General features: G+C 48.3%; 1 pseudogene across 1 annotated transcript; it reads right to left on the reverse strand.

The window, feature by feature from the left end:
* Window positions 1-1,029: 1,029 nt before the first annotated feature.
* LOC129556925 (clusterin-like) lies at window positions 1,030-18,111 on the reverse strand (annotated as a pseudogene). The gene is made up of 8 exons (XR_016037867.1): window positions 17,982-18,111; window positions 17,739-17,855; window positions 16,305-16,453; window positions 12,643-12,815; window positions 10,073-10,482; window positions 7,915-8,016; window positions 4,206-4,438; window positions 1,030-3,488 (listed from the first exon to the last, which is right to left on the reverse strand). The product of XR_016037867.1 is annotated as a clusterin-like (transcript).
* Between the last annotated feature and the right edge of the window lie 5,572 nt (window positions 18,112-23,683).

The raw sequence follows: 23,683 nt of genomic DNA on the forward strand, positions 1-23,683 counted from the left end.
CATGTCTACTTTCGAACCCCATGGACCGCAGCACGCCAGGCTTCCCCATCCTTCACCGTCTCCCAGAGTTTGCTCAAACCCATGTCCATTGTGTTGGTGATGCCATCCAACCATCTCATCCTCTGTCGACCCCCTTCTCCTCCTGCCCTCAATCTTTCCCAGCATTGGGGTCTTTTCCAATGAGTCGGCTCTTTGCATCAGGTAGTGTTTTTGGCTGCACAGGGTCTTCATTGCTGCATGTGGGCTTTCTCTAGTTAGGGCAAGCAGTTGTGGTGCATGGGTTTTTAATTGTGGTGGCTTCTCTTGTTGCAGAGCACAGGTTCTAGGCGCATGGGCTCAGTGGTTGTGGTGCATAGGCTTAGCTGCCCCACGGCATGTGGGATCTTCCCGGACCAGGGATCAAACCCATGATCCCCCGCATTGGCAGGCAAATTCTTAACCACTGGACCACCAGGGAAGTCCTAGGCTTTGTCTTTTAAGGGACAAGTCTAGAATTTAAAGGGAGTTGCATAAAAAGAAGCAACAACTGGGTATAGTGACTTCCAACATCCAGCAGCACAGTGGAAAACAGAAAATAACTTGTGAAATGTAATAAGTGACATTAATATATGATTTACAATTATGGTCATTTTAGCAAATGCTTTCTGAATCATAACCCTAATTAATGTATATCTTTAAGTGAATCACACACACCAAGCTTCCTCTGAATTCCTTGATAGCAATACTAAAGTACTAGCTTCTGTGGACATAAGCTAATAGACATTGTCATCTGTGTGGCAAGGGTGCTTATAACTTAAGAGAGAAAAGGAATTGTAAACTAAGACTATTTTAAGCTTTTAATTTACGTATGGATTTTGTTACAGACCTAGGGTGCATCCAGATAGTTTTTATTTCCCTTTGATGTATATTTGATGACCAGGATTCTTTAGAGAAGATTCATAAATGGAAAGGCTTCTTAATGTGGAGAGAAGTATTGCAGTAAGTCAGTGTCACCTGCTGGCAATCTGGTGGTACTGCAGACCAGCTATATTTCAGAATGAGGGGCAATTTTTTTTTTAAATTGAAGGATAATTGTTTTACAAAATTTGGTTGTTTTCTGTCAAACCTCAACATGAATCAGCCATAGGTATACATATATCCCTTCCCTTTTGAACCAGGCTCCCATCTCCTTCCCCATCCCATCCCTCTAAGGTTGATACAGAGCCCCTGTTTGAGTTTCCTAAGCCATACAGCAAATTCCCATTGGCTATCTATTTTGCATATGGTAATATATGTTTCCATGTTACTCTTTCCATACATCTCACCCTCTCCTGTTTAGTAGCTAAGTCGTGTTGGACTCTTTTGAGATCCCATGGGCTGTTGCCACCAGGCTCCTCTGTCCCTGGGAGTCTCCAGACAAGAATACTGGAGTGGGTTACCACTTCCTCCTCCAGGGGATCTTCCCAACCTGGGGATTGAACTAGCGTCTCCTGCATTGCAGGTGGATTCTCTACCACTGAGTCACCAGAGAAGCCCCGTGGGGTGAATAGTTATCAGGAGAAACCCAGGCAGAGGAGAAATTCTTAAGGTTGAGGGAAAGATATAAAGGTTGTATAGAACAGACAGTAAACAAGCAATGCCACAAAAGGTTTCACAGGGATTCTAAATTCACAACTAAAAGAAAATTACCTCATTTTGTTTTTTGGGGAGGAGTACATTTTCCAGAAGGAAAATATCAATTATGTATCAAAATAACCAGTATGCCTTATTTTTACCCCTTGCTGCTGCTGCTGCTAAGTCACTTCAGTCGTGTCCGACTCTGTTCCGACTCTGTGCGACCCCAGAGACGGCAGCCCATCAGGCTCCCCCATCCCTGGGATTCTCTAGGCAAGAACATTTTTACCCCTTATGCACCCTAATTTTCAATGTATTCCTTCAGGAGATCACCTTCACCCCAAGCATAGTATGTATCCACTTTATAAGAAAATGGAAAATGTTCATTTTACAGAAACATGCTTTAACCGGCTGCTGGGCATGTCTCTTCCCAAAAGCAGGAAATCCTTGGACCAACTTCATCATCCCACTCCTTTTATTCTCAAATAAGCTGAAGCTGCAATACTTTGGCCACCTCATGCGACGAGTTGACTCACTGGAAAAGACTCTGATGCTGGGAAAGGTTGGGGGCTGGAGGAGAAGGGGACGACGGAGGATGAGATGGCTGGATGGCATCACCGACTCTGTGGACATGAGTTGGAGTGAACTCCGGGAGTTGGTGATGGACAGGGAGGCCTGGCGTGCTGTGATTCATGGGGTCGCGGAGAGTCGGACACGACTGAGTGACTGAACTGAACTAAACTGAACTGATACCATCTTAGCCATTGGTTTTTCTTTTCTCTTTTTCTCCCACATTCAAATGAAGATATTCGGGGGTTAAAACAAACAAACAAAACAACCAGCCTAAGGAGGACACACCAGGACTTCCCTGGTGGCCCAGTGGTTAAGACGCCACACTTTCAATGCCAGGAGTTTGAGTTGGATTCCTAGTCAGTGAACTAAAAGGGGTTTCCCTGGTGGCTCAGTGGAAAAGAACCCGCCTGCCAATGGAGGAGATGTGAGTTTGATCCCTGGGTCAGGAAGATCCCCAGGAGAAGGGAATGGTTACTCACTCCAATATTCTTGCCTGGAGAATTCCATGGACAGAGGAGCCTGGTGGGCTACAGTACCTAAGGTAGTAATAGAGATCAATAGAGACTGAGCGACTAATCAACAACAGTGAACTAAGATCCCACATGCCTCAGGGCACTGCCAAAAAAAATTTAAAAAAAAAAAGAGGACACAGCAAAGCATTCAGATTACAAGGTGGTTTATTGAGTTAGTGGCATGTGAGCAAGTTCTTCCGGTGATCAGCCAACTCAGGCATCAGTGCGTTTCAGAGGAGTTCAGAGGAAAGAGAGGCTGGTGGGGTCAGGAGGGCCTCGAACCCAGGGCCTGGTCACCTGGTGACAAGGAGAACTCTCTAGAGGGGCCTGAAGCTCATCTCAGGGCCAAGTGGGCACAGATGCCCCCATACTTAGAAAAGCAACTTTCATGCCTCACTCCTCCCTGAGAAAGAAACAGGAGAGGGAAAGGTGAGGGCTGATAATCACTGAGAAGCAGCAACCAACACTTTGATTCTCATCAACCCAGAAAGAACATCCCCCAAAAGAAAGAAAAAAATTCCGAGTAGCTTCCCAACTTCCTGCGTGGGCTCTGGCTATAGCTCCAGTGATGCCTCTGCCCTGTTTTTTGGACCCCCATGGAGCTGTTTGCCCCAGAGGAACCAAGGTGGGCGCACATCCACAGGCTCTTCTGGCAGCATTGCTGCAGTGCTTTTTCCGCCACATTCTCCATAAAGTTAGGACTGGAGACTTCTTGCAGGACCATCACGGTGATGGGGAAGGAACTGAAGAGCTTCACAACCACCTTGGTGAGGCCGGACGGAATGCTGGGGTTGGAGCTGTGGGAATTCACTTGGAAGGAGAAAAGGTAACAAGGGGGTGGGGAAGATGGTCAACCCAGACTTAGCTGGCAACTAAAGTAAGGCTTCATTCAGATCTGTGGACCCCTCTGCTTTTCCCTAACCTCCACAACTATACAACTTAGTGAACAGAAATGCCCTAACTCAGAGACACTACTTTGTGGGGGTAAATGCCTTCCACAAAGGACAAGCCCAGGGGGAGCCCCACCAAGTAAAATATGGTTTCCGAGCTGCCATGTTGCCTTTGGGCAGCAACCAGCCAGGCAGTGGTAGAAAAGGAATCAGGGAGAGAAAAAGAAACATTTCCCAGTACTAGAGAGATGCTGCTTATCACTGGAGGAGAACAATGGGAGAATTCATGAGGTATCCTACATGGAACAGGGCAGCTCTCCGGAAAGAGAGCTCTGCAGCCGAGCAGACAGGTTCAAACACCTGGGTGATCACCCCTCAGGTAGCAGATGCTGGGTAAGCTGTTGAACTTCTCCATTTCTTCACCCATAAAATAGGATCGCGACACTCCGCCTCATCAGGCAATGAGGTCTCCATGCATTGCTGTGCCTGAGTGTTTGCTTCCTGCAGTAGGACAAGTGCTCCATCGAAAGCAGACATGCCCCTGTGAACATCTTGATCCCGTTTCACCCCCGGGGGAGGACCACGCGACCTCCAGACTGCACCATGAGTGCAGTTGCCATGTGTGGCCAGCACGGACTAACCGTGCAGACCTGCAGATAGTACTGGTCATTGTTCTGCGTGAGGTTAGCCAGTTGGGACACCCAGGTGAACTGTTCATTCAGCTACTTGAGCAGGGCTGACGTGTTGGGCATCTTCTGCTGGTAGGACTGGAGCAGCTGGTCATACAGCCTGCTGAACTTCTCCACCAGCTGCAGGGACTTGTTCAGCTGCTGGTCAGCAGCGTCTGAGTTGGATTGTTGGCAGAACAGTCTGCCCACAGATGGAAAGAACACAAACAAATGACAGAAATGTGAAGGGAGAGCTCAACAGGGATGAAGACAAATGGCAATCAGGTCACGCAGCCAGTACCTAAGGTAGAGCTACCCTGAGCCGTCTTTCCACCGTGTTTCGCTGTCAGCCCAAGACAAAGAAGAGAGCTCGCCCTGAGTGTGAATCAGCACATACTACCTTCATCAGAAAAGTCTTGCTCTGGGAGACGGTGTCAGCTGAACTAAATTGTTTCAGGAACATCACTGATTTCTCTTTGGGTGCAAGACCCTGTCTCCCTGGAGATTGGAAAGGAGGGGCGTTGTCCACACCTCAAGAAGCATGGACTTCAGGGCTCTGTGTGCAAAGACCAGGAGCTTCTCTCGCTGCCCCCGTCCCCCCAGGGGTCATTTCCAGAAATGGTGGACATTACCTGTAGCTACCGTTTGTGTGGTACCGCTCTGCCCCAGGCATCACTGAACGCTCCGGGCAGTGGTGATCTCTAATAGTCTGATGAATTCTGATGTCCAGCAATGAAACTGAGGAGCACAGAGCTAAATCATTTGCCTAATGTCATAGGATGAATTATTTGGGAGGTCAGGATGGTGAACTCAAGGCTTTAACCCCGAAACCTGGGCTCTTCCTATTGAATCTGTGGTTCTGCAAAGTTCTCCAAGTTTGCCTGTATCTACAGAGTTGGAAATTCTGGCCCCAAGAACCTGGCTAGCAGAAAAGCCAGCCAGGATCCTCGGGCCACCAGCACACAGGAGGTGAGGGGGTCCAGGTTTGCCCATCTGCCCAGTGTGGCTGGCTGCCAAGCTCACCAGAGACTAGGGAAGTTCATCGCTTTTGGTCCCCCCACCCCACCCACTGCAGGTGATCAGGTAGACAAGGGTTGGAAACACGCACACTCTCTTTAAAAACTATTGTTTTTCTCTCCCTTAATTGTTGAAAAATATCCCCAAAACAGCACATGAAACTCAAGCAAGTCAGGGAAAAAGAGGAGTTCTTTGCACGCTTCATCATGCGGGTTGTAATCATTTCTATTGGTTTAGGTTTAGTCACTAAGTCGTGTGAAAGTCTTTTCAACCTCATGGACTATAGCCCACCAGGTTCCACTGTCCATAGGATTCTCCAAGCAAGAACAGTGGAGTGAATTGCCATGCCCTTCTCCAGGGGATCCTCCTGACCCAGGAATAGAACCGGGGTCTCCTGCATTTGCAGGCAGATTCTTTACTGACTGAGCTATGAGGGAAGCCTTTTAATTATTTCTACTAATTAAAATAAAACATCAGGTGGAGCATGACATAGGATTATGAACAATTAGCTGGGCTGAGAAATATGTGCAATGACTAACCTTAACACTTCGTGCCAGGGAATTATTGAAAACAAGGACAGTCATTGTGAACCGGGATGAAGTCTAGAGCAGCGGCTCTCACCTGGGACAGTGCTGTCCCCGTGGATATCTGACAAGGTCTGAAAACACTTTTGGTTGTCATCACTGGCAGGGTAGGGGATGGGAGGTTACTGGAGGCCAGAGATGCTGTGAAACACTTACAGTGCACAGGGCAGCCCCCATCACAAAGAATGATCTGCTCTGGGGACTTCCCTGGGGGTCCAGTGGTGGAGAATCTGCCGTGCAATGCAGGGTCATGGGTTTTATCTCTGTTTGGGGAACTAGGATCCCACATTGCATGCTGCAACAACTGAACCCACCAACTGTAATACATGACACAATGAGGATCACGCATGCCACAGCTAAGACCCTAAGCAGCCAAGCAAATAAATAGTTTTTTAAAATATAAATATTAAAAAAATGATGAAACCTATCATAAAAAAAAAAAAAGAGTGATCTGGTCCAAAATGCCAGGAGAATGGAAATTGCAAAAGTTCAGTCTGGAAGTCCCAGGCAGCACACGCTCCAAAGGTTGCAAGCACCTTAGATAAGAAGTCATAAATCTTCCTCAGTGTAGAAAAGAAAACCAGTGTTTCAGGAAGTTGTGATCAGTGACTGTTAAGATCAGTATCAGGGGCACCAATCTGAGCTTGGGCATCGGTAGGTCTCTTCTTCTGGCCCGAAGGCGACTTTCTCACTGCAAGGTACTGTGTGATTTACAGTTTCCTAGTTATGATATTTTATGGGTTAAACCCAAGAGGCAAGCTTGTGGACTCACCTCACCTCTTCATAGATCAGCCTCATACAGCATTTGTACTTTTGCAGTGGCTTCTAAAATCACAGCATTGAGATTAGGAATACTTAACTAGACTCTGAAGGCCTGCGCAGGCACCCAAAAGAATTAATTAAGAGCAAAGCCATAGGATTGATCCACTGTGGGCCGGGGTGGGGGGGGGGGGCGGGTATTTAACTCTTTCCTTCTGAGCATAAATTTTTGTGAGCCAGGAAGTGTGTCACTGCTTTTATAGCTGTTACCTCCAAGTAGGAAGAATTCAGTTCCCCTGAAAAAACAGAGAGCAACAGCAGAAGAGAGCTATTCCCTTTGCCTCAGGGACCAACCACAGGGAAGGTAGCCAGGAAGTGAAGGCACAAGGAGAGACCTGTATGTTCAGGGCAGAGAACACAGCAGCCCTGGTGGGAAACACACTCCAAACACCCCACAAGAGGGGTGTCCTGTACTCCTGAGCAGGTCACTGAACCTTCTCTAACTCAGGCTCCTCCTCTGTAAGATAAGTAGCCACCCCAGTTATCCAAGGCAGAAGAGTAAATATGAAGTCTTTAGAAGAAGAGTGTTCAGTAACAAATACTTGGCAAGAGTTTAACAGAGTCCACACTGTCGAAGGGTTTCCTCAATGGCTCAGTGGTAAAGAATCCGCCTGCCAATGCAGGAGACTTGAATTCAATCCCTGGGTCCAGAAGATACCTTGGAGTAGGAAATGGCAGCCCACTGCAGTGTTCCTGTCTTGGAAATCCCATGGACAGAGGAGCCTGGTGGGCTATATAGTCCACAGGGTTGCAAAGCGTTGGACACGACTTAGCAACAAAACAACAGTAGCAACATACTGTCTAAATTTTCATCATCTGCAGCCAAAACTGAGGATGTCTACTAGGTTTGGCCCTTGGGGACAGACTAACTGGAGGAAGTCACAGGATGACAGCTTTTTGGAAAGCACGGCTGCCCCTCCTACAGTCAGCCTGTTAACCGTGAACTGATGTGATAAGTATTGGGTTGGCCATAAAGTTCTTTGGGTTTCTCCACAAGATGTTATGGAAAAACCTGAATAAACTTTTTGGCCAACCCAATACTTTGTATTCTGTCTCCCAACTTTGGGGACAACTCTTCATCTTAACCCTCGATCCCAGATGGGGATCCAGGCAGAACCAAGCAAAGGACCCCTCTCCCACCAAGAGCCACAAATGGAAGGTAGCAGAGTTGGCATTTGAACTCCCATCTGCTTGACACCCTAAAGGCAGTCCCAGTAAGGTGCTGGGAACACAGCAGACCAGGGGGTCTCCGACTCACCCACTTCCAAGATCTCCTGGCACTTCTCGCACTCGTCCTTCATCCACAGGCATCCCGTGGCCTTGTGGCAGATCTCCTTGCACACAGTGCGGTCATTGTTTTCTGGGGACACACAAGGGAAGTCACACAGAGCAACATGGGCCACCCCATCTCTCTGAGCCCTTCCATACCACTGTCTGGCCCTTTGAGATGGTTCTGCAGGCACAGCAAGCAGGTTGGCATCTGGCTGTCCGCCTGCAGAAACACACAGGCTTGAGTCAGGAGTGGGACTCCCTGCAGCAGGACCAGGAGGTGGTTCCCGGGGCCCCCTGAGCTAGGTATGGCCTCCCTCTCACCACTTCCACCTGTTGACACCTCTCCCACCTCCACATTTTCTGAGCTGTCCATACTTCTCTTTGGCATTATAACCTGTTTTGCTCTGCATTCTGTCTGGCTCATTTCTCTCCCCCTGGCCAGGCAGCAAGCCCCTTGAAGGCAGGAGTAAGATTCACCTTGGAACCTCCTTATAACACAGGGTGCTCCCCTCACCTTACAATATGCAGTAAATGCTTATTCAAGTCAATTTGTTGTTTAGTCGCTAAGTCATATCTCTTTTGTGACCCCATGGACTGTAGCCCTCCAGGTTCCTGCTGTCCATGGGATTCTCCAGGCAAAAATACTGGAGTGGGTTACTATTTCCTCATCCAGGGGATCTTCCTGACCCAGGGACTGAACCCAGGTCTCCTGCATTGGAAGGTGGGTTCTTCACCACTGAGCCATCAGGGAGGCCCATTCAAGCCAATACCCTCCTTGTATTTCCAATTCATTACAAGCCAAACCCCAGTGCCAGTCAAACTGTAGCATTTAGGAGATGGGGTTGGCCAACCAGTGTCTATTGATTCATTGAAAGAAGACATTTCTCAAAGTTTTGGCTTTTTATGTCCATGTTAGAGTTCATTCATTCAAAAGATACTCACTGTGTGCCATTCTCTACCAGACTCTAAAGTCATAGCCATGAACAGCTTTCTTAACTCTACAGTGAGCTGATTATACAATTCACTGCCAATATAAGCATGCTGCTGCTGCTGCTAAGTCACTTCAGTCGTGTCCGACTCTGTGTGACCCCATAGACGGCAGCCCACCAGGCTCCCCCGTCCCTGGGGTTCTCCAGGCAAGAGCACTGGAGTGGGTTGCCATTTCCTTCTCCAATGTGTGAAATTGAAAAGTGAAAGTGAAGTCGCTCAGTCATGTCTGACTCGTAGTGACCCCATGGACTGCAGCCTACCAGGCTCCTCCGCCCATGGGATTCTCTAGGCAAGAGTACTGGAGTGGCTTGCCATTGCCTTCTCCGAATATAAGCATGGTGTCCACATAAAGCCACCTGAGTTCCCAAGACAAAGGGGTCTAGTTTTCAAGAGCAGTGGTCCACAACCTTGTTGGAGCGAGGGATCAATTTTGTGGAAGACAATTTTTTCCATGAACCAAGGGGTGGGGGAGGGGTTTCAGGATGATTCAAGAACATTACATTTATTACGCACTTTATGTCTGTTATTATTACACCAGCTGCATCTCAGATCAACAGGCATTAGATCCTAGAGGCTGGGGATGACAGCTCTAGAGGAAATAGTGTCATGCCCACCAGTTTTTGGAAGGAGCCTGGAAAACTCAAAAGAACACTGGTTGCAAGTCCTATAGGGCTAGATTTGACCAGCCCCAATCCTGGTTTGGATCTTCCCAAACCAGGGATCAAACCCGCGTCTCCTGCATTGCAGGTGGACTCCTTACCGCTGAGCCACCAGGGAAGCCTGTAAACCTCTGGGAATGCTCCTACACTCTCCATCAAAAGGGGATGGTGGAGAAGGAAATGGCAACCCACTCCAGTGTTCTTGCCTGGAGAATCCCAGGGACGGGGGAGCCTGGTGGGCTGCCGTTTATGGGGTCACACAGAGTCGGACACGACTGAAGTGACTTAGCAGCAGCAGCAGCCCCCTGCCCAGGTTGCTAGGTGGGGTTCAGATGGCATAGGCCAAGTCCTGGGCACAGATGTGAGTATCTAATGCTCCCTACCTCCACAATCTCTTAGCTCCTTAGCTATTTGTACTTTTCTTTAGCATCACAGCCCATTTGACTGGGTTAAGCATCTCAATGAATTGTGAGTTCTCACCCCCCTCCTTCTCACCTCCTGGGAATTCCGCCATGGGGAAGTGGTAGGGAGTCCTGTGCAGGTGGGCATTCATGGCCTTCTGGGCCTGGTGGATCATATCGTAGAAGGACTGAAACACATCATGAAAGCTGAGGGGTTCCAACACAGGGAAAGGCAAGTTCCGGGCAAAGCGGGATTTGGGATTAAAGAAAAGTGATCCCCCTTGGGAATGAGCTGAAGGGGGTGTAGTACTGAGTGTCCTGGGGCCTCTGGGGAAAGAACCGGTCCTGGAAGAGTTCATCCATGATGTTGGACGCCTGGTTGAAGCTGTCCTCCATGACGTCCATCACATGGCTCTGCTGCCGGTCATTCTCCATCAGGGAGTCAATGCAATCACCATTGATCCAGAAGTAGAAGGGGGAGCTCTGGTTCAGGAACTCCTCAAGCTGTGACAGGACATGGAGGATAATCAGAGGTGCCTCCCCCTTGTCAAGACAAGCCAGGCCCATCCCGGCTGCACCTGGGACATCTAGGAGTCACAGCAGGGACAGCCTGGCTGGGAATGGCTCCCCATCTCTGAAATGTCCAGGCCAGCCCCTTCCAATCTACTGACTCCAATGGGGAGGAGCAGGAAGACCTGAAAGACCAAGAAAGTCATAAGACCCACAAGGTGAGACTAGTCTGCTGTCCTCTTTGACCCCCTCCCCAATCAACCAAGTGCCAACTGACAGGACTCTGGGGAAGGGCAAAATTCATGAGTCCTAATTGAGCAAGGCCTGTAGGGGAGGGTAGATGGAAATTGGAAAGTGAAGTTGCTCAGTCGTGTCTGACTCTTTGCGACCCCATGAACTGTAGCCTACCAGGTTCATCTGTCCGTGGGATTTTCCAGGCAAGAATATTGGAGTGGGTTGCCATTTCCTTCTCCAGGAGATCTTTCTGACCCAGGGATTGAACCCATGTCTCTCGCATTGTAGGCAGATGCTTTACCGTCTGAGCCACCAGGGAAGTCCAGATGGATATTAACATACTAAAAATTCTTAATTCCTTTTGCTAAAGTGGACACAGGGCTCTGCCCTACCGTGGAGCCATTTGTTACCTTATGCAACTAAGAATTGCTGGATGAGAGTCTTCTAAGATGGCAAACACCTGACACAGGTGCTTTTCAACATCCCACATTACTGCATTCAAAGCAGACTTTACCAATAGATCATGACACTCTGGGCTCCAATGCATCCAGAACTAATCAGTTGTAAATAGCATATGAAGTGAAGCTGTGATACTGTGATTTATCATAGGAAATATATATATGGTCTGGTTCATGACAAGGAGGTCCTAAATCTCTTGGAATTTGCCACAATAGGAGCAATCAAGGTGTCTTTGTTATGTTAAGGAAGTAAATTTTTGAAAGTAACTAAGGATGGGGGCTGATTGCTGGGAGAGCCAACTACATGGTTAAAGGGTTAGAACTTTCAGCCCCAGCCCCTGATTTCTAGGGAGGGGAGAGGGACTGGAGATTAAATCAATGACCAATGGCCAATGATTTAATCAATCGTGCCTGTGTAATGAAGCCTCTATGACATCCAAAAGGATAGGCCTGGGAAGCTTCTGGGTTGATGAACACATGCACCAATGAGACACAAGAGACTGCTGACTCAGAGAGGACATGAAGGCTCCCCACCCCTATCTCTGGGCATCTCTCCCATCTGGCTGTTCCTGACTTATATCCTTTTATTTTTATTTTTTTAATGGATGACCAATGGGCTAGTCACCCATTGGTGGCTTTTTTAAAAATGATTTTACTTATTTTTTATTTTTAAAATTTATCTCTGGTTGTGTTAGGCCTTAGTTGTGTCACACGGGACCTTTTACTGTGGTACACGGGCTTAACTGCCCTGTGGCATGTGGGATTCTAGTTCCCCAACCAGGGTTCAAACTCATGTTCCCTGCACTGCAAGGTAGATACTTAACCACTAGACCACTGGGAAAGTCACCCAAGTTATATCCTTTAATAATAAATTGATTATCTAGTACGTAAAATGTTTTCCCGGGTTCTGTGGGCTTCTTGAACAAATTAATTGAACCCAAGGGGGCAATCCACCTGCAATGTAGGAGATATGGGTTTGATGCCTGGGTCAGGAAGATTCCTGGGAGAAAGAAATGGCAACTCACTCCAGTATTCTTGCCTGGGAAATCCCATGGACAGAGGAGCCTGTCAGGCTACAGTCCATGGGGTTGCAAAGAGTTGGACACGACTTACTGACTCAACAACAACAACAAAAGGAAGCAGTCATGGAACCCTCTAATCTACAGCCAGCCAGTCAGAAGCACAGGTGACCACCTGGACTCATGATTGGTAGTTGAAGTCAGGGGTGGGCGTGGGAGGGCAGACTTGTGGGACTGAGCCCTGAAACTGTGGGGTCTGATGATGCCTCTAGGTAGATGGGGTCCAACTTGAATTGAACTGCAGGGCACCCGGCTAGTGTGGAAGAACCCCTTGGCTGGGAAATCCCCACACTTGGAACTCAGTGCAGAATCAAAGAAGCATATTCAGTTCTCGTTCCCCTGCCCGACCCATGCTGTGCTGAAGGGGCGGGGCCCCTTGTCACCTGGTGGCCAACCAGTCCTGAGCTGCCTCTGCACACACTCAAGCATAGAACTTCATGCAGGTCTGTTTCAGGCAGGGCTTACACTCGTACCAGAGGGCCGTCATGGTCTCATTGCACACCCCGTGGGACACCTTCAGCTTGGTTTCGGAATCCCTGGTGTCATTCAGGGCATCCTGGGGGATGACACAGGCTGGCTTAGCCACAGAAACCACGGGCTTCCCCTTCCCGAAGCAGGCATGGGTGCCCACCCCCAATTCTGCCCAACCTGGGCACATGGGGTGCTTATTTCCATCCCACTCTGGCTCACAAGTTCCCACGTTTGCCACCTGGATGTCCCTTCTCATCTGGTTTTAAACCTCCTCCCATCTTCATCCTGCTTCTTAGTCCTTTCTGGCCACTAGAGCCCATCTAGACATCTTTCTCTGATGCTGCACCTACTGTCTTTACCCCAAGACTTTCCCCTTCTCACTAAATACCCCACTTTCTACTCTCAACTTCAGGAATTTAAATGTTATCTTCCAAAGCTTCCTTGAATCTTCTTTTTCTGTGGCAACCACAGTCTGCAGCGTGCCATGGGAATAGGTAAGTTTCTGAAATCAAAATCACACCTGCTACCAAAAGTCTCTAACATGACCATGATATTTGATCCAGTAATTCTGCAAGAATCTATCCAAGGAATTCCTGCAATCAAGGAAAAATCTGTATGCCTGAAGATATTTGTTACAATATTCATGAATGGCAAAAAAAAAAAAAAACTGGAGTTAACTCAGATGTTCAAAACTAGGGGACAAGTTAAGGAAATAGTAGTACCTACAAATGGTAGCTAGGACAGCACTACCAAGGATGTTTGTAATAAGTGTTAAATATTATAATAAGCATTTCTCATGTTAAGAAATTCATGAGTTTGAGTATAGCCACTGTCCAAAAAGTATAGAGGAGAAAAAGTAGTAAGAAATAGATCAAACATAGGTATCCTTAGATACCTAAGGAATTGTCCTAAAGTAAAAGGATTATGGAAAAACTTTTCTTCTGCTGCTTTTCTATATTAAAATCTTGAAAAATAAGTGTTTTACACTTCAGAGAATTAAGCAGACCATCCATACCCCCAGATGAAGCTGCACTAGGAATGTCTGACCAGGAGCCATGTGAAATCTTCTCCTGCCCCTGACATGTCCCCTGTCCCCCTGGTCTGTGTCCACTGCCTCTTGCTCCCAAATGGGGAAGGCCACCACACCTCCTATGAAGCCAATTCACAGGCAATTCCTTTCTTTCCGGTTCCCACATTCCTCAACTGAGAAGTCATGGAGTCTTTTTCCAAACATGATGTGCTTTATAGAACCTGGATTGTCAAATATTAAATTTCAGTGACAAGTACAAATATTCAAGAACAAGACTTGCCACTTCTCCATGGACTCTAGGAGGTTTCTCACAGCATGGTGGGAATTTCTACTCACACCAGGAAAGGGCATTAAGTTTACAGAGAAAGTTAGAGCTGTACCCCGGCCAACATTTCTGCAAGTGGCTACCATGAAATTGTGCTACAAGCTATCAGGAAAAAAATAAATAGATTCCCTGGTCAATTGGATTTGGAAAGCACTTGGGTTAAATAAAGTTACATGTGTTTCTTTACTGCAGAACTTCTCTGAGTCTTTATAATGACTTCACCCTACAAATTAGGGACCATAGGCCCCATCTCAGCATCTCTGTCATTAGGGGTAGGGTTAGCAGCAGCAGCAATAGGAGTAGAATTTGAGGATACCCTGACAAAGACTATTGACTTTTTAAATAAGCTGGTCTTCCCAGGTGGCAGTAGCAGTAAGAACACGCCTGCCAATGCAAGAGACATTTAAGAGATGTGGGTTTCTGCTGGGCATACACACTGAGGAAACCAGAATTGAAAGAGACACATATACCCCAATGTTCATCGCAGCACTGTTTATAACAGCCAGGACATGGAAGCAACCTAGATGTCCATCAGCAGATGAATGGATAAGAAAGCTGTGGTACATATACATGATGGAGTATTACTCAGCCATTAAAAAGAATACATTTGAATCAGTTCTAATGAGGTGGATGAAACTGGAGCCTATTATACAGAGTGAAGTAAGCCAGAAATAAAAACACCAATACAATATACTAACACATATATATGGAATTTAGAAAGATGTAACAATAACCCTGTATGCGAGATAGCAAAAGAGACACAGATGTATAGAACAGTCTTTGGGACTCTGTGGGAGAGGGCGAGGGTGGGATAATTTGGAAGAATGGCATTGAAACATGTAAATTATCATATGTGAAACGAATCGCCAGTCCAGGTTCGATGCATGATACAGGATGCTCAGGGCTGGTGCACTGGGATGACCCAGAGGGATGGTATGGGGAGGGAGGTGGGAGGGGGGTTCAGGATGGGGAACATGTGTACACCCAGGGTGGATTCATGTTGATGTATGGCAAAACCAATACAATATTGTAAAGTAATTAGCCTCCAATTAAAATAAATATATTTATATTTAAAAATAAAAATAAATAAAACTAAAAATTAAAGTTAAAAAATAAAAATAAAAAAATTTTCATTGTAAAAAAAATAAAATAAAATAAATTTAAATTTCAAAAAAAGAGAGAGAGAGACGTGGGTTTGATCCCTGAATCAGAAAGATCCCCTGGAAGAGGAAATGGCCACCTGCTCCAGTATTCTTGCCTGGAGAATCCCTTGGACAGAGGAGCCTGCCAGGCTACAGTCCATGGGGTCTCAAAGAGTTGGACAGGACTGAAGCAACTGAGCACAGCACAAATGAGCTGTTTATTGAAAGACAGTGGTTTAGTTGTGTATGTTCACTGTTGGACTTAGGTGTCTCATTACAAAGTAGTCTAGAACTCAGACGTGGGCAATACAGTGTGTGCCTGCTGTACCCCCAAAGGTATTACCCACACTAGATAAGCTTCCTGAAGGTAGGGTGCCATCCCCCTTCTAATCCGTGACAGTGACAGACCCTACCCAAAGCCAACGTTGGAGCTTGCACACAATCAGGGTTTAGAAAAATCTATTGAAATGAATCTGGCAGGAAGCGCGTAATGAAACCAGGTCCAAAATCTCACTTCTTGAAGCTTTCAAAAGCAAATAAACCTTCCCTATTTGTTAACCAAAGTATTGGAGTTTCAGCTTTAGCATCAGTCCCTCCAATGAACATCCAGGATTGATCTCCTTTAGAATGGACTGGTTGGATCTCCTTGCAGTATAAGGGATTCTCAAGAGTCTTCTCCAACACCAACTCCAATACTTTGGCCACCTCATGAGACGAGTTGACTCACTGGAAAAGACTCTGATGCTGGGAAAGGTTGGGGGCGGGAGGAGAAGGGGACGACGGAGAATGAGATGGCTGGATGGCATCACCGACTCTGTGGACATGAGTTTGAGTGAACTCCGGGAGTTGGTGATGGACAGGGAGGCCTGGCGTGCTGTGATTCATGGGGTCGCGGAGAGTCGGACACGACTGAGTGACTGAACTGAACTGAACTGATTTGTTAACCACAGCTCCTGGTATCAGATGACACAGTGGGAAGGAAGGACAGCAGGTCACCATGACAACCTGGCAGGGCGCCAGGAGGAGCAAGGGCCACTCCCTCCCTCCAGCACAGAGGATCACAGAGCTCTTCCTTACCTCTTTCTTCATCTTGGCTTCCTCTAGGGAGCTGAGCAGTAATTTGTGCTCTTCGTTGGTTTGTTCTATTTGGGTCTTTATCTGTTTCACCTCTTTGAGGGCATTTTTAATTTCTTTATTCACATACTTACTCCCCTCGGTGGACATTTCTGCAGGAAAAGGGCAGAGAGGTGAATGATGTGAATGGGTGGTACTAGAAATACAATCCTGGAATCAGTTGAAAGGGTCAGAAAGGCGAGTGGATCTAGGGGCTGCCGTGGCTGGGGTCCCCCGGCAGGCAGCCTTCAGGGTCCCAGCTTCACTCTGACACAGGTTCCATTCCAGGTTCCATCTCTAGGGCGCACTAAAGACTCAGGGCCTGAGAATCAATTACCCAGCTGCTCAGAAATGCAAACACCAGAGCAAACACACCCAGAGAAATAACCCAGTCTGTCCCTGGGGTTCTGGAGGAGCAGCCGAACCAGCTGCAGAAGAAAATGTTCAAGGGGAAAAAAAAATCCTGGAAGCATAATTTGATGTTCAAGCATCAAAATATAAAGTAGTATACTTTTGGATACAATCCTTTCTGGAATGCAGTTTAAGAAAACATCTGAACTTCATCTTTGTTCCAATGCACGCAGAGCTGACTTAATTAGCCATCCATCAAGGAGACTGATCAAACACCACATCCTTTGACAAATACAATGAGACAATGTTACCAAAGTACTGAAAATAACAGCCCACCCTTCTCTGGTGCTTATCCTGGGCCAAGGACTGCGCTGGCTTCATGCATTTTATTTAAAACTCTCAACACCGCCTTCACCTCATTGCACAAATGAGGACGAAGAATCATAGTGAGATCAAGATATTCACCCAGGGTTATACAGCTGGGAGGGCAGAGATAGACTCCCACCACCTCTGATCTCAACATTTGGGTTTCTAACTACTACCCCAGAGAGTTGGTCAGCTCACAGGACAAGAGTGGAGCAGAGGGAAGACAGGTGTCAGGAAGGACCTAGCAGAGGAGGGGAACCAAAAGCTGGGCTCTGAAGGATGACAAACACTCCTAATGAATGATATTTATTCTTTCCTGAACCCAGAGCATTGGTTTTGTAGGTAGAAAGGTGGCAGACACAGGTAGTAAGCGTTATGGAAACTCAAGGGGGAAGTCCACAGAGGCCCCAATGGTCCAGGCTTCCTGGAGCTTCATGGAAGGGGAGTGTGGGTGCTGGGCCAAGCTGACTGGGATGAGAAAAGCCAGATGAGATACAAAATCCAGAAAGGGCTTGGGCTCCACTTGCAAGTGCCTGGAAGCCAACCTGACCATAAAGAGCCTCGACCAGCAGCAGAGAGCTCAGAGAAGGGCCTGAGCAGACCAAACCAGACCTGATGCACAGGTCAAAGATGGGCTCTGACCCTTGGGGTCCTGACAGAAGGGCACGCCTGGTCACTTACGCTGGAGCTATTTGTCCGAGATTGCCCGGCCACTCTCCCAGCTGAGCAGCAACCCCACCAATAGCAGTAGAGTCTTCATCTTGCCTCCTTCTCCAATTCTGGAATCCCAGCACGCCTCTGTTTGGAGAGAACAGGGGACTGTCATGGTAACAGCTAGACAGCCCGCTGGTGTCCAGCCCAGCCTGCAGCCTGCTTTCCTGGAGCCCTGCTGAGGCCTGGCCCTCCACTGTGCCTGCAGCTCACATCACCGCCTTTTCATCCCAAGGACTTGACAAGAAAGGATCAGTCTTGGCACTGGCCACCTTCAAAAGAAAGTGGAGGCAGCAGGGTACCGGGAAGAACCCCAGGAAAGCAGCCTAATACAGAAGAAACAAGGATCTGGAGTTGGAACCACTGGAGAAGCAAGCCATCCTCCTCCTGCTCCTCCTCCTCCCGCTCCTCCTCCTCCCCTCTCCCTCTCCTCCCCTCCCCCTCTTCCTTCTCTTCCCATCATAGCTGACTATGCCTGAAAAAGGCACATGAGATTTCTGCATCCAGAGAAGGCATCTATCTCAACAAACTCAACTCTGAAAACACCTCTCTTGGGTCACTCATCCAGCCTCTCCCATCCCCCTAAAGTGGGGACTGCAGCCCTGAGTGCATCCAGTCCCCTGCTGTCGGCATCACCCATCAATCACAGCACCATTCCCCAACCAAGACTCAACATCCCCCGAAAGTGCTTTTCAAGAGTCTAAAGCAGTGACAGTCTTAGACCCTCTGGGTCGCCACAGGGAAATAAATCCATTTATCATCCCCAGTGTGAGACTTAAGGCAGGAGGCACGGATGGGAGTAGAGTGAGGTGAGGACAGTGGTCTTCAGGGAGTTTAGAGAGGGAGGGGCAAGGCCAAAGGGATTGGTGGGTTGGGGGCGTGGTGAGGGGGACATGGGGGGGGGCAAGGAGCCTCTCCAGAAGAAGTCCTGCTGGGAGCTTCTCTGCTCCACCAGGTCCCTTTCACTTGGCTTGTCCCTCTAAGCCCACAGCAGGGCATCTCCCAAGGTCCTCCCACCGTCATTTGGCTGGCTGCCCTGAGCCCTGGACCAGCTGGTCTTACACAATGGATCCTTTCCCCGAAGCTGAAGTTGTTGCAAAACAAAAATCCCTCTCCCTGCATCCCTCTCCCACCCCACACCCCTCCTCCCCACAACTGCTCATCTGAACTCACCCACTTCCCCTAACAAGAACGGGAAGGGGCTCTCCCCTTCCTGAAACGATGCACACCCTGAAGCCATTCTCAGCTCCTCCACAGGTCCACTGGGACCTTTGGGAGAAAATGAATAAGGCAAGTCTCTCCTGAGACGCAATTAGTAAGGCAGCTGGGCTGTGGTCCCTGAGCAGCGTGGGAGAGGACAGCGTCACTGCCCTCCCCAGAGATGGTGAGTGGGCAGCTAAGCCAAGGTGCTATTTCAGGTCTGCCAGGCACTGCCCCTGCTGCTCACTGAGGCCTGAAACGCCTGGAGCAGGGACAGAGGCTTTGTCATGCCAGAGAGAGAAAGCCAGAAACATCTCTCCAGCAGAGCACTCCTCCCCCATAAGTGAAGGCTTTGTAGAAATCCATACCCCAGCCTTTGAAATAGGCTGTGACTGGAAGACAGGGCATTGGGTCCTGAAGAAAAGAGATGCAGGGAAGCCAAAGGCAGGAACACTGGATGAGGAGTCTGGAAACCCAGGGGTCAGTACAGGATCTTCCATCAGGAGCCTGGGGACCATGGGAGTCATGAAGCTGAGAGCTGACCCAGAGACCTGGCTCCCACCCAATCACCTCAGAGGTAAGGTGGAACCCAGAAACAGGCTGGGGCTCCCCAAGGCCTGCAACAAGCAAGTGGCAACCCCAGGATGAGAACCCAGCCCTCCCAATCCCCCATCCCAGTGTTCTTTCCTTGACACCAAGTCACTGAAATCTGAGCCTCAGTTTCTCCATCTGTAAAATGGATGTAATACAGATCTCAGAGATTTGAATGTGTTCCGTAAACACAAGGGTCTTATGTCATCATTGGAAATTCTGACTCCTTCAAAAATAGACGTAGGACCAATTGTGGGAACTGGCACAGTATCTTTCGGGGAAGTGGGAGGAGGTGGCACGTAGAGAGAGGGACAGAGGAAAGGAAGCAGGCACACAGAGGCCACTTGTGGTCCCTCCCTGCTGCGGGCTCCTTTAAAGTACCTGGGAATTAGCCGGGAGTCTTGTTATCACACCAGGTTCTGATTCCGAGACTGCTGTGCTAACAGGCTTGCAGATGATATTGCTACTAGCCCAAGGACAGTATGAGAACAGTGGCTGTACAGCCAAATTGCCCTCCCTTTGCACTGACTCCAGACTGGGCATCTGGTTGGCAACTGCTCTGATTAAACAAGCCTCTCAAAGGCTCTCCTTTCCCCAGAGGAAGCCATAAGGAAGGCACTGTCACCCTGAGTAAACTGCAGGGTTCAAAGCCCAAAGCCCAAGCTCCTCTCCTACTCCCTCCCCAAATATAGCAAACTCAACCAAAAAAAAAAAACTAAAAATTCACCTGTAATTCACACCCTCCAGAGGCAACCATTAGCACTGTGGTATCTTTCCTCTTTTCTGTGCATTTGCACACAATTGGATCCTTTACATCAACTATCTTCAAATACATGCTAAAAGCACACTTTTGGGGCTGTGTAATTGACACTACCCTTATGGAAGAAAGTGAAGAGGAACTAAAATGCCTCTTGATGAAAGTGAAAGAGGAGAGTGAAAAGGTTGGCTTGAAGCTCAACTTTCAGAAAACGAAGATCATGGCATCTGGTGCCATCACTTCATGGGAAATAGATGGGGAAACAGTGGAAACAGTGTCAGACTTTATTTTTTTGGGCTCCAAAATCATTGCGGATGCTGATTGCAGCCATGAAATTAAAAGACGTTTACTCCTTGGAAGGAAAGTTATGACCAACCTAGATAGCATATTAAAAAGCAGAGACATTACTTTGCCAACGAAGGTCTGTCTAGTCAAGGCTATGGTTTTTCCCGTGGTCATGTATGGATGTGAGAGTTGGACTGTGAAGAAAGCTGATCGCCGAAGAATTGATGCTTTTGAACTGTGGTGTTGGAGAAGACTCTTGAGAGTCCCTTGGACTGCAAGGAGATCCAACCAGTCCGTCCTAAGGGAGATCAGTCCTGGATGTTCATTGGAAGGACTGATGCTGAAACTGAAACTCCAATACTTTGGCCACCTCATGCGAAGAGTTGACTCACTGGAAAAGACTCTGATACTGGGAGGGATTGGGGGCAGGAGGAGAAGGGGACGACAGAGAATGAGATGGCTGGATGGCATCACTGACTTGATGGACGTGAGTTTGAGTGAACTCCGGGAGTTGGTGATGGACAGGGAGGCCTGGCGTGCTGTGATTCATGGGGTCGCAAAGAGTCAGACACGACTGAGCGACTGAACTGAACAGATATTATAAAAGGATGCTTTTGAGAGTTCATTATAATAATAGTCTGAAATTACAGACAATTTAAATAATCAGGAATGTGGGATGGCAAAATAAGGTACACCAGATAAGGGACTATTCAGTTCAGTTCAGTCGCTCAGTCGTGTCCGACTCTCCGCCCCCAATCCCTCCCAGCATCAGAGTCTTTTCCAGTGAGTCAACTCTTCGCATGAGGTGGCCAAAGTATTGGAGTTTCAGTTTCAGCATCAGTCCTTCCAATGAACACCCAGGACTGATCTCCCTTAGGATGGACTGGTTGGATCTCCTTGCAGTCCAAGAGATTCTCAAGAGTCTTCTCCAACACCACAGTTCAAACGCATCAATTCTTCGGCACTCAGCTTTCTTCACAGTCCAACTCTCACATCCATACATGACCACGGGAAAAACCATAGCCTTGACTAGATGGACCTTCGTTGGCAAAGTAATGTCTCTGCTTTTTAATATGCTATCTAGGTTGGTCATAACTTTCCTTCCAAGGAGTAAGTGTCTTTTAATTTCATGGCTGCAATCAGCATCCACAGTGATTTTGGAGCCCAAAAAAATAAAGTCTGACACTGTTTCCACTGTTTCCCCATCTATTTCCCATGAAGTGATGGGACCAGATGCCATGGTACTTACTCTTAAATTCCTAACCCCACTCTTAAATAGTAATAATCAGCTTCTTTTTTCAATAAGTCCAGAAATTCTGGAAGGTCAAGACTTGGGTTCTAATCCCAATTCTGATACCTGTTTTCTATTTATCTTTGGAGATTTTTCTTTCTGTTTATCCTTCCAGATTTTCATCTATAAGATGTGACAGTTTGAATCAGATGTCTGAAATCTGATGGAGGTTGTGTGACGTTTCTCTGATGTACTCTGGTGCATTAGGAAGCAGCTCTGCCACACCAGCAGCAGCGTCAGTTCTCCAAATGTCAATTCCCCCATCTTCACAAAAAGAGGTTCACTAATACCTTTCCTGTTTACCCCACAGAATTGTAATTGGAGTTCATGAACAAAGGGGCTCCCGAGTCCCTGCCTGTGCGCTGACTCCAGCAATTTTCGGTCCCCAACTCTGTTCCCTGGCGATGGGGCTCCAGCCACCTACCTTCCCTGGATCTTCCGACTCCACCCAAAGCGCCCCCTCTGACAGCCCTGTGACTACCAGCGATCATCCTCTCCTCGCCTGGCGGCCACCCACCCCCACCCCTACGCTCAACTTCCCGGCGGCGGGGCTCTGCGCAGGGGACTGGAAGAGTGGGAACGTCTCACCCGTCAGCGCCGCCCGCACGTTCCTCCTGGCGACGCCGCGTGCACTGCACTGTGAAGCTCCAGTGTTTATAGCGCTCCGCTGCGTATACACCCACTTTGGGACTGGCTTGCAGGACTTACGCCCAAAGAATGCCGTAGAAAGCACCGAGAGCTTTCTGGAAGCCGGCGCGGGAAGGGGTGCGAAGATGCAGAGGGGTGGGCATTTGGGGAGATGGGTCTGGTGCAGCACCTGGCGGGGGGCGTAGCGGGGGCGATTCGGCACCGCGAAAGGCTCGGGTGTAGACAGACGCTGGGGTGCGGGGTCGCACCCAGGGGGCTCAGAGCTGGGGCACGGCGCCCCAGGAGGGGAGAACCTGAATTAAAGTGCACGTCAAGCGCCCAGCTCCGCAGGAGTGGAGGGATGCTTCGCGCCCCTGTCTGGTGCCTGCTGCTGCTGCTGCCGCTAAGTCGCTTCAGTCCTGTCCGACTCTCTGCGACCCCATAGAAGGGAGCTTACCGTCCTTGGGATTCTCCAGGCAAGAACACTGAAGTGGGTAGCCAGCCTACTCCCAAATAAAACCTCACAGTTCCGCTGCCCGACTGAACGTTAATTTTTCATATGTGCCACTCCTCCGGCTCCATTTAACAGCATCAGAAATATTGGGGGTGTGATGGAGAGGGATGTTGTGATGCAACACAGAAAGTATGAAATGATGGCTTCCCAAACCACTACAGTGACCTGGTGGTCCTTTGGCAGACCTGCTAGGCTGCAGGAAACAGAAACAGTTTCTTAGGGATGAACAGAGCATTCATTTGGAAAATTAGAAGGCCTCCCTGGCTCTTTGATTCCCAGACTTGAAGTAAGTATTGTCCCCATCCACTTGAGACCCAGGCAAACCAGGTGGGCATCATGAACATGGGACCCTGCTGCCCCATGCGCTGTTTTTGAACAAGGGGCCCTGTGTTTTCATTGTGCATGGAGACTCACAAATTATGCTGCTGATCCTATTTACAAAGGGACTTACTGATCACCAGCCCCAAGTTCCCTCTGCTGGCAGGAGGAAGCTTGCCAACAGACTCCCTTTGGCAGGGGGGCTTTGATGGGGCAGAGGGGTGAGAGCAGTCATGCCATCCCCTAGCAGGGAGGGGACCAACCCAGAAGCTGCACAGGCGCTATGAATACTTCTGGGGGAAGAACCAGCCAGGCACTCTGATCCAGGATGT

The sequence above is a fragment of the Moschus berezovskii genome, chromosome 7 (assembly GCF_049115385.1).
Source record: "Moschus berezovskii isolate FMDL1 chromosome 7, NW_MosBer_1.0, whole genome shotgun sequence".
Taxonomy (NCBI): domain Eukaryota; kingdom Metazoa; phylum Chordata; class Mammalia; order Artiodactyla; family Moschidae; genus Moschus; species Moschus berezovskii.